The 15624-nt window shown below is 35.5% G+C and overlaps 1 long non-coding RNA gene across 1 annotated transcript; it reads left to right on the forward strand.

The window, feature by feature from the left end:
- Positions 1 to 2196: 2196 nt before the first annotated feature.
- LOC145520241 (uncharacterized) lies at positions 2197 to 9118 on the forward strand. Its single transcript, XR_014064336.1, has 3 exons — positions 2197 to 2358; positions 4739 to 4955; positions 6429 to 9118. It is a non-coding gene; the product is annotated as an uncharacterized LOC145520241 (long non-coding RNA).
- Positions 9119 to 15624: the final 6506 nt, after the last annotated feature.

Here is a 15624-nt window from a genome sequence, read left to right on the forward strand (position 1 = left end):
AAACAAAATTGTTTGCATTTACAGGAAATAACTATGAAAATAGTCTATTCATATTGAAATAGACTCCTGATTAAGATGTCTGTGACAGCTTTAAAACTCATTCTGTAATGATTTAAGTAGCTTCATGCTGCAAAATGATTGGCTTTCCAAGATCTGAAGAGTTGTTGTATTAACTCTTCTATTAAGTGAAATATTTGAAAACTTTTAGAATATGCTTTAAGGTCAATTTTATGATACACAAGATTCATTTTGCCTGTATCTTATGTGAAGATATTTGAATAGTCTCTTATGAAAAATACCTGACTATAAGTAGGCATATAATAGATTTCTTAGAAATTTAAAGTCCTGTCATATTTCAAGGTAAGTCTATTATATTAGCTCATCACCATGATTTTACACAATGTCTCCTAATAAACAAACCAAAAATAAGTGAAAAATATCATAGAGAAAATATAAATGATGATAATTTCCATGATTTATTAACTTAAATTGTGCACATTTTCTTAAAAAACTGGTATCCACATGCATTCATTGTTTGGCCACATGTAAAAAGAAGTCTACATTCAGAGTAGTGTATTAGGAGTGAAGATAATGTTCTCTAATAGTTGAAAGCTCTTTCCTTTGCCGGGTATGATCTTTGGTGTCATATTTATCTTTTCATTATTTTCTCCAACTGCAAGCTAATACTGCAACTGCAAGGACTAATACAACTAGCTATTTTTAAAGAGAAGCTTTAATGTGGTAGTAATATATTGTGTCAATAAATGGCTTAGCATAGGACCTGGCACATTACATGCATATAATAAACATTAAAAGTCATAGTTACGGGTTCTGGGAATCACTCTGCAAGAAGAACATAGAGAAATTAGAGCCCATAACATTTGACAGAAAGAAGAATTGTGTTCCATTTCCCCATTAAAATTGGTTCATTTATTTATATGGTAAATGTGTACCACTCCTTTGGTTAGGTATTTGTAATGCATTAATGAACAAAACAGACAAAATTTCTACCCACAGATGGCAGACATAGTAAGGAAGTAAATGTATAGTATATCTAAGTTGACAAATATACATACATGAATATGTACTTATATATGTATATATATATATGTGTGTGTGTGTCATATATATGAAAATGTAAAATAAAATGGAGGAGGCAATTGAGCATGGAGATGAACCATATATGTGGTAGGATGAGCAATAAGAAAATTAGGCTAGAACTGACTTACTGATAGAGTAACATTTGTGCAACTATTTGCAGAATGTGAGAGAGTTACCAACTCAGATATTTTGGGAAAGGGTAGAGTACATCATGAGAAATGAAGGACTGGTTGAAGCACAAGCTGGAATCAAGATTTCCAGGAGAAATATCAACAACCTTAGATATGCAGATGAGTCCACACTTACGGCAGAAAGCAAAGAAGAACTAAACAGCCTCTTGATGAAAGAGAAACAGGAGAGCGAAAAAGGTGGCTTAAAATTCAACATTCAGAAAACTAAGATCATGGCATCTGGTCCCAACACTTCATGGCAAATAGATAGGGAAACAATGGAAACAGTGACAGACTTTATTTTTTTTGGCTCCAAAATCACTGCAGATGGTGACTGCAGCCATGAAATTAAAAGATGCTTGCTCCTTGGATGAAAAGCTATGACCAACTTAGACAGCATGTTAAAAAGCAGAGACATTACTTTGTCAACAAATGTCCATCTAGTCAAAGCTTTGGTTTTTCCAGTAGTCATATATGGATGTGAGAGTTGGACTATAAAAAAAAGCTGAGCGCCGAAGAATTGATGCTTTTGAACTGTGGTGTTGGAGAAGACTCTTAAGAGTCCGTTGGACCATAAGGAGATCCAACCAGTCCATCCTAAAGGAAATCAACCTGAATATTCATTGGAAGGACTGATGCTGAAGCTGAAAGTCCAATATTTTGGCCACCTGATGCCAAGAGCTGACTAATTTGAAAAGACCCTGATGCTGGGAAATATTGAAGGCAGGAGGAAAAGGGGACGACAGAGGATGAGATGGTTGGATGGCATCACGACTCAATGGACATGACTTTGAGTAAGCTCTGGGAGTTGGTGATGGACAGGGAAGCTTGGCATGCTGCAGTCCATGAGGTCACAAAGAGTCAGACATGACTGAGGGACTGAACTGAGACTAGACAGAACACAGAGACTCTACAATGGGAGTATGATTGACATGTTAGAGAATCAGCAGGGAAGCCAACATAGTTGTAGCTGAGTGATTGGAAGAGGAATTAAGAAATGACGTCAAAAGATAATGAGAATCAGCATCTCACAGGCCTAAATGTCGTTACACAACATTGGTATTTAGTTAGTGAGATGTGGAGCACGGTAAGTGTTGAACAGTATGATAAGATCAGGTTATGGTTTAAAAGATCATCCCCACTGCTGTGTTGATAAATGGCTGTAAGTGAACAAGGGAAGAATCAGGCAGATCAACTCAGGCGCAACAGCAGTGAAATAGGCCGGAGATGATGATGCCTCAGACTAGGTGAAAAGTGGCCAAATTCCATATTAATTTTGACTTTCTGATGGAATAAAGTAGGCAAATAGAGAAAGGAAGGAATCTTATTTAACTTCAAGTTCTTTTGATATGAACAACAAGGAGAATATATTTACTCTAAAACAAGTTACAGAACGCTGTGGAGAAAGTTTTTAAGAGGGTCAGCCTGCTTATTTAACTTATATTCAGAGTACATCATGAGAAATGCTGTGCTGGAAGAAACACAAGCTGGAATCAAGATTGCCGGGAGAAATATCAATAACCTCATATATGCAGATGACACCACCCTTATGGCAGAAAATGAAGAAGAACTAAAGAACCTCGTGATGAAAGTGAAAGAGGAGAGTGAAAAAGTTGGCTTAAAGCTCAACATTCAGAAAACTAAGATCATGGCATCTGGTCCCATCACTTCATGGGAAATAGATGGGGAAACACAAACAGTGGCTGACTTTATCTTTTTGGGCTCCAAAATCACTGCTGATGGTGATTGCAGCCATGAAATTAAAAGACGCTTACTCCTTGGAAGGAAAGTTATGACCAACCTAGATAGCATATTTAAAAGCAGAGCCATTACTTTGCCAACAAAGGTCCATCTAGTCAAGGCTATGGTTTTTCCAGTAGTCATGTATGGATGTGAGAGTTGGACGGTGAAGAAAGCTGAGCACCAGAGAACAGATGCTTTTGAACTGTGGTGTTGGAGAAGACTCTTGAGAGTCACTGGGACTGCAAGGAGACCCAACCAGTCCATCCTAAAGGAGATCAGTCCTGGGTGTTCATTGGAAGGACTGATGTTGAAGCTGAAACTCCAATACTTTGGCCACCTCATGCGAAGAGTTGACTCACTGGAAAAGACCCTAATGCTGGGAAGGATTGCGGGCAGGAGGAGAAGGGGATGACAGAGGATGAGATGGTTGGATGGCATCACCGATCGATGGACATGGGTTTGGGTAAATTCTGGGAGCTGGTGATGGATAGGGCGGCCTGGCGTGCTGTGGTTCATGGGGTCACAAAGAGTCAGACACGACTGAGTGACTGAACTGAACTGAACTGAAGAATTATCTTTAAGTCATGCTGACTTGAGATACATAATAGACTTGCAATAGAGTTGTCAAGCAGCCAATGGATATAGGAGTCTGTAGGTTTTTTAAAAGATCTTGATTGAAAATAAATATGTAGTGATTATTGGCCCATAGATAGTATTTAAAACCATGGAAATCACCACAGAAGACCAAAGGCTGAGCATCAGGACTCACTACCAATAGACTGAGAGATCAGTCAAACAAAGACCATTGAGAAGAAGCATCCCATATAATCTGGTGAAAATCAATATGTGGTTTTGTCCCAAAAGCCAAGTAAAGAAAGTATATCAAGGTAAAATGTCAACAAATGCCAAGCAAATAAAGACAGAATATTGACCACTGAAGCAAGCTACATGCCAGCCATTCATGATCTGAAAAGGACCTGCTGAGGTGGTTATAATTAAGAGTAAATATGAGGGACAAATATGAGACAATATGCAGAGAAATTAAAGGCTGCAAATGCAGACAAAGCATTTAAAGAGGTCTTTGAAAATAAAAGAAGAGAAATTTGTAGCTGGTGAAGGAAATGGGATCAAGAGCACACTCTTTATTAAAGATTTTTTTTTGACGTGGACTGTTTTTAAAGTCTTTTGGTGACAGTATCACTTCTGTTGTGTTTTGTTTTGTTTTGGCTATGAGGCACATGGGATCTTAACACCCCGATCAGGGATCAAACCTGCACCCTTTGCATTAAGAGCACACTTTTTAACAGGTAAGACAGAGCATCATATTTTCATGATGATGCAACGAGACAGTGTATTGTGTCGAAAGGCATACCACATTCACACCCATCCTGAACCTCTGAATGTGACATTATTAACCAAATAGGGTCTTGCAAATATAATCAAGTTAAGATGAATCCTAATTCAACACCTACCATCCTTATAAGAAGAGGAAAATTTCTAAACAGATATAAAAGGGGGAGAAGACCGTATGAAGATGGAGACAAAAGTTAAGTGATATACCTGCAAGGCAAGAATGCCAAGGATTGCTGGAAACCACCTAAAGCTAGAAAAGGAAAGATTCCTCCCCTAGTGCCTTCAGAAAGAGCATCGTAATGCTGTCACCTTGATCTCAGGAAATTTCTAGCCTCCAGAATTGTGGTGGAATAAATTTATGTTGTTTTAAGAGAACTGGCGGACCTCGCAGAAGCACAGCGGCTGCGACAGACCTCGCAGAAGTGAGGCCAAGAGGAGCTACCCCACGCCCGAGGTCAAGGGTGGCGGCCGAGAGGAGCAACCCTATGTCCAAGGAGCGGCGGCTGCATGGGCGCAGAAGGGCCGAGAGGAGCTACTCCACGTTCAAGGCCAGGAGGGGCGACCGTGAGGAGATATCCCACATCCAAGGTAAGAGAAACCCAAGTAAGACGGTAGGTGTTGTGAGAGGGCATCAGAGGGCAGACACACTGAAATCATAATCACAGAAAACTAGTCAGTCTGATCACACGGACCACAGCCTTGTCTAACTCAATGAAACTAAGCCATGCTGTGTGGGGCCACCCAAGACGGACGGGTCATGGTGGAGAGGTCTGACAGAATGTGGTCCACTGGAGAAGGGCATGGCAAACCACTTCAGTATTCTTGCCTTGAGAACCCCATGAACAGTATGAAAAGGCAAAATGATAGGATACTGAAAGAGGAACTCCCCAGGTCGGTAGGTGCCCAATATGCTACTGGAGATCAGTGGAGAAATAACTCCAGAAAGAATGAAGGGATGAAGCCAAAGCAAAAACAATACCCGGTTGTGGATGGTACTGGTGATAGAAGCAAGGTCTGATGTTGTAAAGAGCAATATTGCTTAGGAACTTGGAATGTTAGGTCCATGAGTCAAGGCAAATTGGAAGTGGTCAAACAGGAGATGGCAAGAGTGAATGTTGACATTCTAGGAATCAGTGAACTAAAATGGACTGGAATGGGTGAATTTAACTCAGATGACCATTATATCTACTACTGTGGGCAGGAATCCCTTAGAAGAAATGGAGTAGCCATCATGGTCAACAGAAGAGTCCGAAATTCAGTAGTTGGATGCAGCCTCAAAAACGACAGAATACAGACTAGAGTGATAAGATATGAGCTGGTATTTTACCTGCATAATGATAAGATCAGTATTAGCTATGTTTTTTCCCGTAGTCATGTATGGATATGAGAGTTGGACTATGAAGAAAGCTGAGCGCCAAAGAATTGATGCTTTTGAACTGTGGTGCTGGAGAAGACTCTTGAGAGTCCCTTGGACTGCAAGGAGATCCAACCAGTCCATCCTAAAGGAGATCAGCCCTGGGTGTTCATTGGAAGGACTGATGTTGAAGCTGAAACTCCAATACTTTGGCCACCTCATGCGAAGAGTTGACTCATTGGAAAAGACCCTGATGCTGGGAAGGATTGGGGGCAGGAGAAGAAGGGGATGACAGAGGATGAGATGGCTGGATGGCATCACCAACTCGATGGACATGAGTTTGGGTAAACTCCAGGAGTTGGTGATGGACAGGAAGGCCTGGTGTGCTGGGATTCATGGGGTCGCAAAGAGTCGGACACGAGTGAGTGACTGAACTGAAGAGAACTGGTTTGTGATATTTGGTTACAACAGCTTTAGGAAACTAATACAGACAGCAAATACACTGATAAATGGAAAATCAGCTATGGAGAGAAAAGAAAATAGCACATCTGGAGCATAAGGCATTAAGACAGCATATTTTGGTGAGTAGTGTGCATGCGCATTTGCTCAGTCATATCCTACTCTTTGCGATCCCCATGCACTGCAGCCCACTGTCCACGAGATTTTCTCAGTAAGAATACTGGAGTGGGTGTCACTTTCTTCTCCAGGGAATCTTCCAGACCCAGGGATTGAACCTGAACCTCTATGTCTCCTGCATTGGCAGGTGGAGTCTTTACCCGCCGGAATCCCTCTGGTGAGCAGATGCAGTGGTATTTTAAATCATTATGAGGCTTACAAGCCTACACTGTAGACCTTAAAATATACTTCAAAGTCACTGATCTAGATTAGCCTCTGTGTTTTAAGATGAAAAATTGAATAGTGCCGTCTGCCTGGTATTTATCACCCAGCTATAACCATATCTTTTCTCATTCTTATTTTGAATGCCTTTTATCTTAATATCTACTGATAAAAATCATATTTATACTTCTAAACTCAGATAAAGCATGAACTTTCAAACTGCCCCTCAGGTGTAAATATATAAATAATATTTTCTCTTGCTCTTGTTTTTTTTTTTTGTTTAGAGAACATTTTTGACCATTTTCCTTGTTACATGCGATTCAACTAATTTTCAAGTTATTTGAGTTTAGGAGCAATATCTTAACTATCCTAAATTTCCAAGAATGCTCAACTAAATACTTCGCATATAGGTTAAAATAGAATTTTGTTCAGGGCAAAATCAGAAGTCACCTGGACAAAAATACCTTTTATCAATCCCTCAGGAAATTTATCCCTGTGCTCTTAGGGCTTCCCTGATAGCTCCGTTGGTAAAGAATCTGCCTGCAACACAGAAGACCCTGGTTCGATTCCTGGGTCAGGGAGATCTGCTGGAGAAAGGATAGGCTACCCACTCCAGTATTCTTGGGCTTCCCTTGTGGCTAAGCTGGTAAAGAATCCACCTGCAGTGTGGGAGACCTAGGTTCCCTCCCTGGGTTGGGAAGATCGCCTGGAGAAGGGAAAGGCTACCCACTCCAGTGTTCTGGCCTGGAGAATTCCATGGACTGTATAGTCCACGAGATTGCAAAGAGTCGGACATAACTGAGTGACAATGCTCTTAAATGAATTGACTTATATATTTTGACTTGGTCTAATGTGTAGGGATATATTCACTATGTAGTATTGCCTTCAGCATTTTTCAAATTATTCTTTGATAGGGTGAAAATATATAGTGTTTACCAAGAGTGTTTTTGAAATCATATTTGAGTAAAATAAAATAGTCCACAATTGGTCAGAAAATAAAACATCCCAACTTTGACTGTTTTTCTTGGTCTTCTCTTCCATCTGGCTTCCTAAATTTTCATCATTTATCTCTGCTCATTATCCCCTGCATCTCTTGAGTAGTCAGAAAGAAAACAAATGTGGAGAAAATTTAAAATCTGTCTTTTGCTTTTTCCCTGAGACTTTTGGCCAGAAATTAGTCAAAGATGTGAATATTAATGACTTCAGTAAGATCGGGGGTTGAGAATTTCATTCATCTGGATTCTGCCATTTCCAATTTCCAAGGGTAACTGAGATTTTATCTAAAGTGGTTCCAGTGAATGAGGGAATTAATATTTCGAGCTGATATATAAACTCCAAAATCAACTACTTTACAGCTAAAATGGCCATATTGGATCTTGTGAAGACTAAATGTGACAGGATATGTTATGAATTCAAATCAAATTGGTCATTAAAGTAACCAAAAATAATTATTGAAAAATTTCAACTGAGAATTGTCAAATAGATACAATCAAAAATTATATATTTTTCATGCTTTTGAAAGCAATAAAATATTGTTTTAAAAATTCATCTTGCATTTTAATACATTTTATGCTTTTATGTCTTCAAATTGCAAATAATTTCTACAAACATTCAGTTAGTCCAAGTGTAAATAAGTTTCCACAGCAAAACACTTAAATTTAAATCAAATTTGTCTAAATTGAAGCTAATTTTTGGTACTTTCTATTGTATTTTGAATAGGAAATCTGAATTTATCATATTAAATATAAACTGTTGATAATTAAATGATCTGATTTTCATGGTATATCTTTCCAATCTAATTAATATGAGACTATAAGGTTGCTTTTACAATGCTTTTAGAGACATTTTCTCATTTGGTCTTCACAATACTGACATTGTGAATTTATTAGGACTTATTTTGTTATCATTGTCCTCATCTTAGAGATGAGAAATCTTTGGCTCATTTAGTAAGCTGTAAAGGCAAGGCACAAACCTGAGTTGTATAAATCCAAATATTATGCTCTTTCTGCTACCCATATCTTACTTGTCATTGTTCAAGTGAACATTCTTAAACTTGGGTTCTAATTATGGTTCTGTCAAAAATTAAGAGAATAATGAAGAAAATTTTAATAAAATGCTTTAGGTTAGAACACAGTTCAATGATGTATAGAGAGATCAATATCTTTTCCTATGCTTAAGTTGAATGTTCTATGTATTTTCACATTTAAAATCATGTGTGAGTGCTTATATATCAAATTCTGAGATATTATTACAACTCAAGGTTGAATAAAATTAACATAGTTTTGTATTGATTTTCAAAGTTTTAGCATATTAATACTGATTAATACAGTATAATCAGTATTCTGAATTTCAAGCATCAGTTAAATTTTGCAATATTTATATAATTGTGTATAAATGTGGTTCTTTTATGTCAAGAAAGCCTATTGGTATTTAGTAGAAAAAATATTCCTGATATATTTTGGAAAAAATGTATAGAATTTATTTTTATTTTTAAATATCTAATAATAAATTTATGGGCTTCCCAGGTGGCACCAATGGTAAAGAACCCCACCCCCACCCCCCATCAACGCAGGAAACTTAAGAGACACAGGTTCAATCCCCTTCCCTTGGATCAGGAAGGTCCTCTGAACGAGGACATGGCAATCCACTCCAGTATTCTTGCCTGGAGAGTCCCCATGGACAGAGTAACCTGGTGGGCTACGGTCCATAGGGTTGTAAAGAGTTGAATGTGATTGAAACAACTAAGCATGCACACAATGAATTTATAAATCTGTTTCTGGAATTGGCATTACTTTTATTGCTTCCTTCAGCAAGGGGAAGAAGATATTAAACTTCTAAAGGTTATTGCTAACTTTTTTTAGATTATTGCCAATTTTTACTCAGTATATATTTTACCTTCTCTTTCTTTCTCCTTCTGTCTCTCCATATATAATATATATTATAATATATATATATTATATATATGTATATTTGGTCAAAAAGTTAAAGAGCTTTAAAAGATTTCTAAGATGCTAATAATGAGGAGTCATTTTGGCTGTCACTTCTGTCTCTGGATATCAAGTGTCTTTATGAAAAGAATATTCTTTATAACAAAAGTTATTCATTAATTGATTTTTTTCATTTGACTATGTTGTAAATAAAATGATATGAGCTAGAATTACATCATTTTATGTGCCAACTTTTCCAGCTACTTGTTGTCTGATGGTTGTGTACACTCTTTTCAGTTTTTCAGAGTTGATGTAGACATTCAGTAAAATAGAACTTATCTAGTCATATTGCAGGTTATTTAGATACATTAAACATAACATATAAACTGAGCTAGATTATAAATTTTTTGATTTCTGTGTCTCTACTGAGTTATTGAACTGTATTATTCTATTTTCAAATTCATGGACACTTCCTTCTGGCATTTCCATTCTGTTGCTGAGTCCATTTAAATTTTTGTTATTTTATTTTCTAGTTATAATATTTTAAATGTTTCTTTCTTTTTATCTTTCTACCTGCTGAGAGTTCTTATTTTTTCCATTTATTTCAAGAGGGATCACCCTAACTTATTGAAGCATGTTTATAATATCTGCTTTAAATTCTTTGATAATTTCAACATTTATCATTTCAGGGTCAGTCTGTATTTTTGTATTTTCCTTTGAGAATTCAGATTTTCCAGGTTATTCTTATGCCAAATAATTTTGAGTTGTATCTTAGACATTTTGAAATTTTAAATACATGAGATTAAATATTTTTTAAATCCTAAGGAAAATATCCTGTGTTTTGTTTGACACCCTGTGTATTCACCCAGTTAGTTTCTTTAAATTGACTTTTCTATTTTCACAGATTTCAGTTTTATTTTCAAAACTTTCACTCCACCTTTCCCAGGCTATCGTTCTGATGTCAGTTCAATTCTCAAAGACTTGGCAGTGCTATTCACATATGTCTTATACATATACATACCATGTCAGTGACCAGTCTGGGACTTGGACAGTGACCTACTCAATAGTATGTTCTTTAAGTCCATCACATGCTATTTGGGATCAGAGTCACAGATGTATACTTTGGAGGTGAGCTTAGGCATTCCTATACAACTCTATGGGCCCAAACACCTCTCTAAAATCTGTTTGACACTTCCTTTCTTTCTACTTGCCTTCATTTCCTGACTTCTAGTCAGATTTCTGAGATATGTTTATCATCCTTAGAGTTTTAGATGTCAGCGGCTGCTTCTGTTCAGCTAGCTGTCAACATTGTGATGGTATTTTCTGGGAGTGAAAGGAAATCAATAAAAAGCAATAATAATCACAATATTTCTAGCACTTTATCTAACACATAGCATCTGTCTTTCATCTTCTTTGGTCCAGAAGGAGAGGTCCGAGGTCTCTATGAGATCTCTCTCAGTCATTACTTGGTATACACAATGTATTTCAACCTGCCCCTGAGTTCAAGCAGGCAGTAGTGGGGGAGTGGTAAAATCTGTACCAGTTTGATGGAACTTTGAATTCTGGTCTCTTTTCAATCTACCTATTTATATTCCTGAGTGTCCCTTGGACTGCAAAGAGGTTAAACCAGTCGATCCTAAAGGAAATCAATCCTGAATATTCTTTGGAAGGACTGATGCTGAAGCTGAAACTCCAATACTTTGGCCACCTGATGCAAAGAACTGACTCGTTGGAGAAGACTCTGATGCTGGGAAAGATTGAGGGCAAGAAGAGAAGGGGGAAACAGAGGATGATATAGTTGGATGACATCACTGACTCAATGGACATGAGTTTGAGCAGACTCAGGGAGATATTGAAGGACAGGGAAGCCTGGATGCTGCAGTTCATGTGGTTGCAAAAGAGTTGGAAATGACTTATAGGGACTGGACAACAACTTTCCTGAAATTAGAAATATTAATCTTCCATTACTATTCATTTAGTACAAAGAAAGTTTTCTTCCTATGATTTTGTTTAGAAAATGATGCTGAATTTGCAACTGCTAAAAATACAGTTCTTTAAAAGGTCAGCTAAAAACTTCATACAATTAACAAATCAATATGTGTTATCAGTGACTAATCTACAAATTGTAGTAAATCTAGCTTTGGGACATATCTAATAACTAATAACAACTTAACCTTTTGACTTTTCAGTCAATAAAGACAAAATTGGTGGCTCCTTTGCGAATACAACATTGAATTTCCTAATACTTTAAAGAAACACTGTCCAGAAGAAAAGGAAAATGCAGTAACGGGGAATTTAAACATGATTAATCAGACCTTAAAATAACCCAATTGTTTTTCTCTCTTTTTTATACTTGGGATATGTGGTTAATAATAAATTAATAATTGGGTCTTAAGATTTATTTGAAAATCAATACTTTTCAGGCCCAATCTTTACATCCATAGGGACTGAGACCAATATTCTGTATTCCCTCTATACTTTCATCTCTATCCATATGTAGTGAGAATTGATGCTTAAGATGATTAGCCTGAGACATTGCAGATCCTGAATTACAGATTTAATTGTCTTCAGTCTCATGAACTTGCTAAGGTGGGCAAAAGATGCATTTGAGAAAGACTGTAAAATAGTAAGAATTGATCTGAAATGATTGGGGAGTTAATTTTTTGTTTTCATGGCCTTTTATTGGCCATTATTAGCCAAAAGTTTTTAAGTATTACTGATAATCAAGATTTACCCATGGTGGATTCATGTCAATGTATGGCAAAACAAATACAATATTGTAAATTTAAGAAATAGATAAATAAACTAATTAAAAAAAATAACACCAGAAGTCAGATTAAAAATAAATACATAAATAAAATATGATCTGAATATTAAGGAATACATTTGAAATAAGAGTTAAAGTTCATATTTATGATAGTAAGAAATTTCTCTGTGGAAGCTTTCTATACCTATCAAGGAGTTCAAAGGCTATCTTCTTCGCTTTTAATTTAATTAGATTGAACAGTGTAGCAACTATGGATTTCTCAAAATAATAATGTCTAGAGAAATAAGTGTTGTTGTTTATCACCATTACCATTTACTAAATAAATATTACTATTTTATTCTTCATTTTTCTTATGTCAATAGTTGAAATTCTGATTTGTAAGTATATAGAGAAGATTGTAAATTATAATTGTTAATTGATTAGAATTAGTATTTCATTGATATTACCTAATACATATTCAGTTATGAAATCATATTCCTGTCCTATCTTTGTGGATACATACAAAGAATATCTCTGAAATTTGTCCATTTACAAGATGATATATTTTATTCCTAAAAGAGAGGAAGCATACATTATGCAATATGTAAATTGTAACATAGCTTTTAAATACCAAATTCATAATTAGATATCCTGCTCAGCCAGACTTCATTAATCCTTAATCTTTTAACATACTGTGTGCTTCTTGAACATAAACTATTTCTGACACAAACTATTTCTCAGGGTAAGCCATACAGACATTCGTTGAAATAAAAACAAAATGATATATGATTCATCTGAGAATATTTAAAAACAGAACAAAGCACATTGTTTTAACCTCTGATTCTCTTTTTTATTTTGTCAAACTTTTGTTTATTTCGCAGAGCATACAAGAGGCAGACAGTTATAAAATGCTCAACTGCATCCTTAAGTTGAAAATGGTGGAGCCATATGGGAGGTTTCCACTGAATTGAGAATCAAAACATGCCATGTTTGAAAGGGAAAAATTAACAGTAAGATTTTCCTCAAGTAAGAGATTGATTTGTCTAATAGAAAATGCCTGTATCAGAATCATTCTAAACTTGATCTAATTCTTTCTTATATATTAAGCATTCAAATTATTTCTTCCCTACTGATATATTTTTTTTCAATAAGAGTAAAGTTGGAAAGAATTTTTAAAGATAGGTAGAAGAAATCAAGTAGAACTGTGATGGAAAATTGCAGTCTCTCTATTTGAAATAGCATTTCCTCAGGTAAAGTTTCTGGGAAAAAATCTCATATACAACCAATGTGATATAAAGAAAAGTATTTACCAATAAGATGCAATTTCCTAGGGCAGGGCTATGTAGCAGCTCTAGAAACAGACAGAACTTAGAGGTTATCTAATGACTTGATATTATGTGAGGCTCTGGATAATTATAGGAAATTCTAAAGATCACACCAGAAAGTAGTATGGAACTGAATCTAATTGTCCATCATCTGATTTGGAGTATTTGTTTCTTTGCACTGTTATATACTTTCTCTGAATTAGCAGATTTATTTTTCTCAATTTAATCAAAATTTCTAAATATTCTGCTTATTTAATGTCCCTGCTGAGAGTCTAGATTTGGTTCTTGTTTTTGTTTTTATGTTTGTTTTGTTTTAGTTTTTCTGCCACATCTTTTAATCTAATAATGTAATCACTCACTCAGTGCCTATTTAATACTTGATGTTTTTTATCAGACACCATTACAGGCATTTGGGGGAATGTAAGTAAACAAACTAGTAAAAGATTTTTGCCCATGTGTTAGAAGAAATAAATACTACGGAAAAAAGAAATAAGATAAAGTAAAGCAGTGGGAAATTGCTAGGTCATATGAAAGGGGAGAGATCTCATGCTAACTGAAGTCAGAATAGACCTTATTGGAAAGGGATATTTGAGCCCAGATTTAAAGAACTTAAAGGAGTTAAGCCTAAAGATATCTCAAGGAAGATATCTTTTTACACCGCCAGTAAAAATGTTCTCTGGTCGGCATGTGCCTAACACGTTGCAGGAACAGTAAAATAGTCAATTAGACAGGGAGAAAATAATATAAGAAGCCGTCAGAGACTTAATGGGATACCAGAATATGAAGCACTTTGTAGGCTACTAAAGACTTTCAATTATAATTTGAGCATGGTAGGGAATCCCTGGATATTTTTGAGTAGAGGAATAACATGATTTAACTTGAGTTAAGAAAGCAAGATGCAGGTACAAAGATTAAGAAATATAATGGCATAGGAATTCAGAGAAATAAGAAAAACTGAGGTAGGCAGTTCTGATTCTATGTCTCTGCCTTTGTTAACAATCTTCGTGGTTCAGGCAATAGCAGTTTAACGCTGAAGAAAGGGCAAGAGTTTGGAGAGAGACACTATATGGGGCACAGGTTTTTCAGGATAGAAATTTGAGAGTGGAACTCTAACACTGAGTAAAATCTTCTGGCAATTCACAACACCCCCTCCCCAACCTAGACACAGCTTAGAAAACAGTAAAGTCTGTGGTATACTTCATTTATTAACAATTATACAATTGTAAAACCCAAACTCAGCTCAAATAATGATTTGATTAATTTAGACCCTCCACACATAAACCAACTTATTGGACGAGTTGGCTCATTACTAAATTTAAATACTATTTTCTTCAGACACTTCTGTTCTATGAAAGATTTTAGGCACTTAATTAAAAATTATAGAACACATAAAACTCAAAAGAAAATTATCTCATTAAGAAAGACAAAACAATCATTAGAGTCAGACTCAGAGGAAACACAAATGCTATAAATTTCAGAATATTTAAAACAACTATTGTAAATGTGAAAAAAAAAAAGACCTGGGGAAACATTATACAACATTCATACACAAATGGAAATTTTAGGAAAGAACTAGAGAACTTCAGAATCAAATGGAAGTGCTAGCAAAAATTGATAAACAGAAGAAAGGAATGGACAAATTTACAATTATATTTGAAGGCTTAACTATTTCTTTCTTAGTAATCATTAGAAAGTTTAAGGAAAATTAACCCTAAATCACATTGTCAATCATTTAATCTAACTGACAATTAAAGAACTTATTACCCTAGAGTAATAAAATGAATGTTTTTTTCCCCAAGTCTACATAGATTATTCACAAAGAGAGAATCATATTTGGGGTCACAAAGGAAACCTCAATGCATCTAAAAGAAGAAAAAAAGAAGTATATAAGTTTCTTAATAACAAATAAGAATAACTAAAATATATAAAAAATGCACTAATATTTAAAAATTAAATAACACTTCTAAATAACTGATAGAGATAGATAAAGATAAGAGTTAATTATAAATATTTTGAATTGAATGAAAATCAAAACATATCAAATATTGAAAGAGAGCTAAAGCAGTTA

Source organism: Giraffa tippelskirchi, chromosome 9, assembly GCF_054371585.1.
Source record: "Giraffa tippelskirchi isolate mGirTip1 chromosome 9, T2T-mGirTip1v1.2.pri, whole genome shotgun sequence".
NCBI lineage: Eukaryota > Metazoa > Chordata > Mammalia > Artiodactyla > Giraffidae > Giraffa > Giraffa tippelskirchi.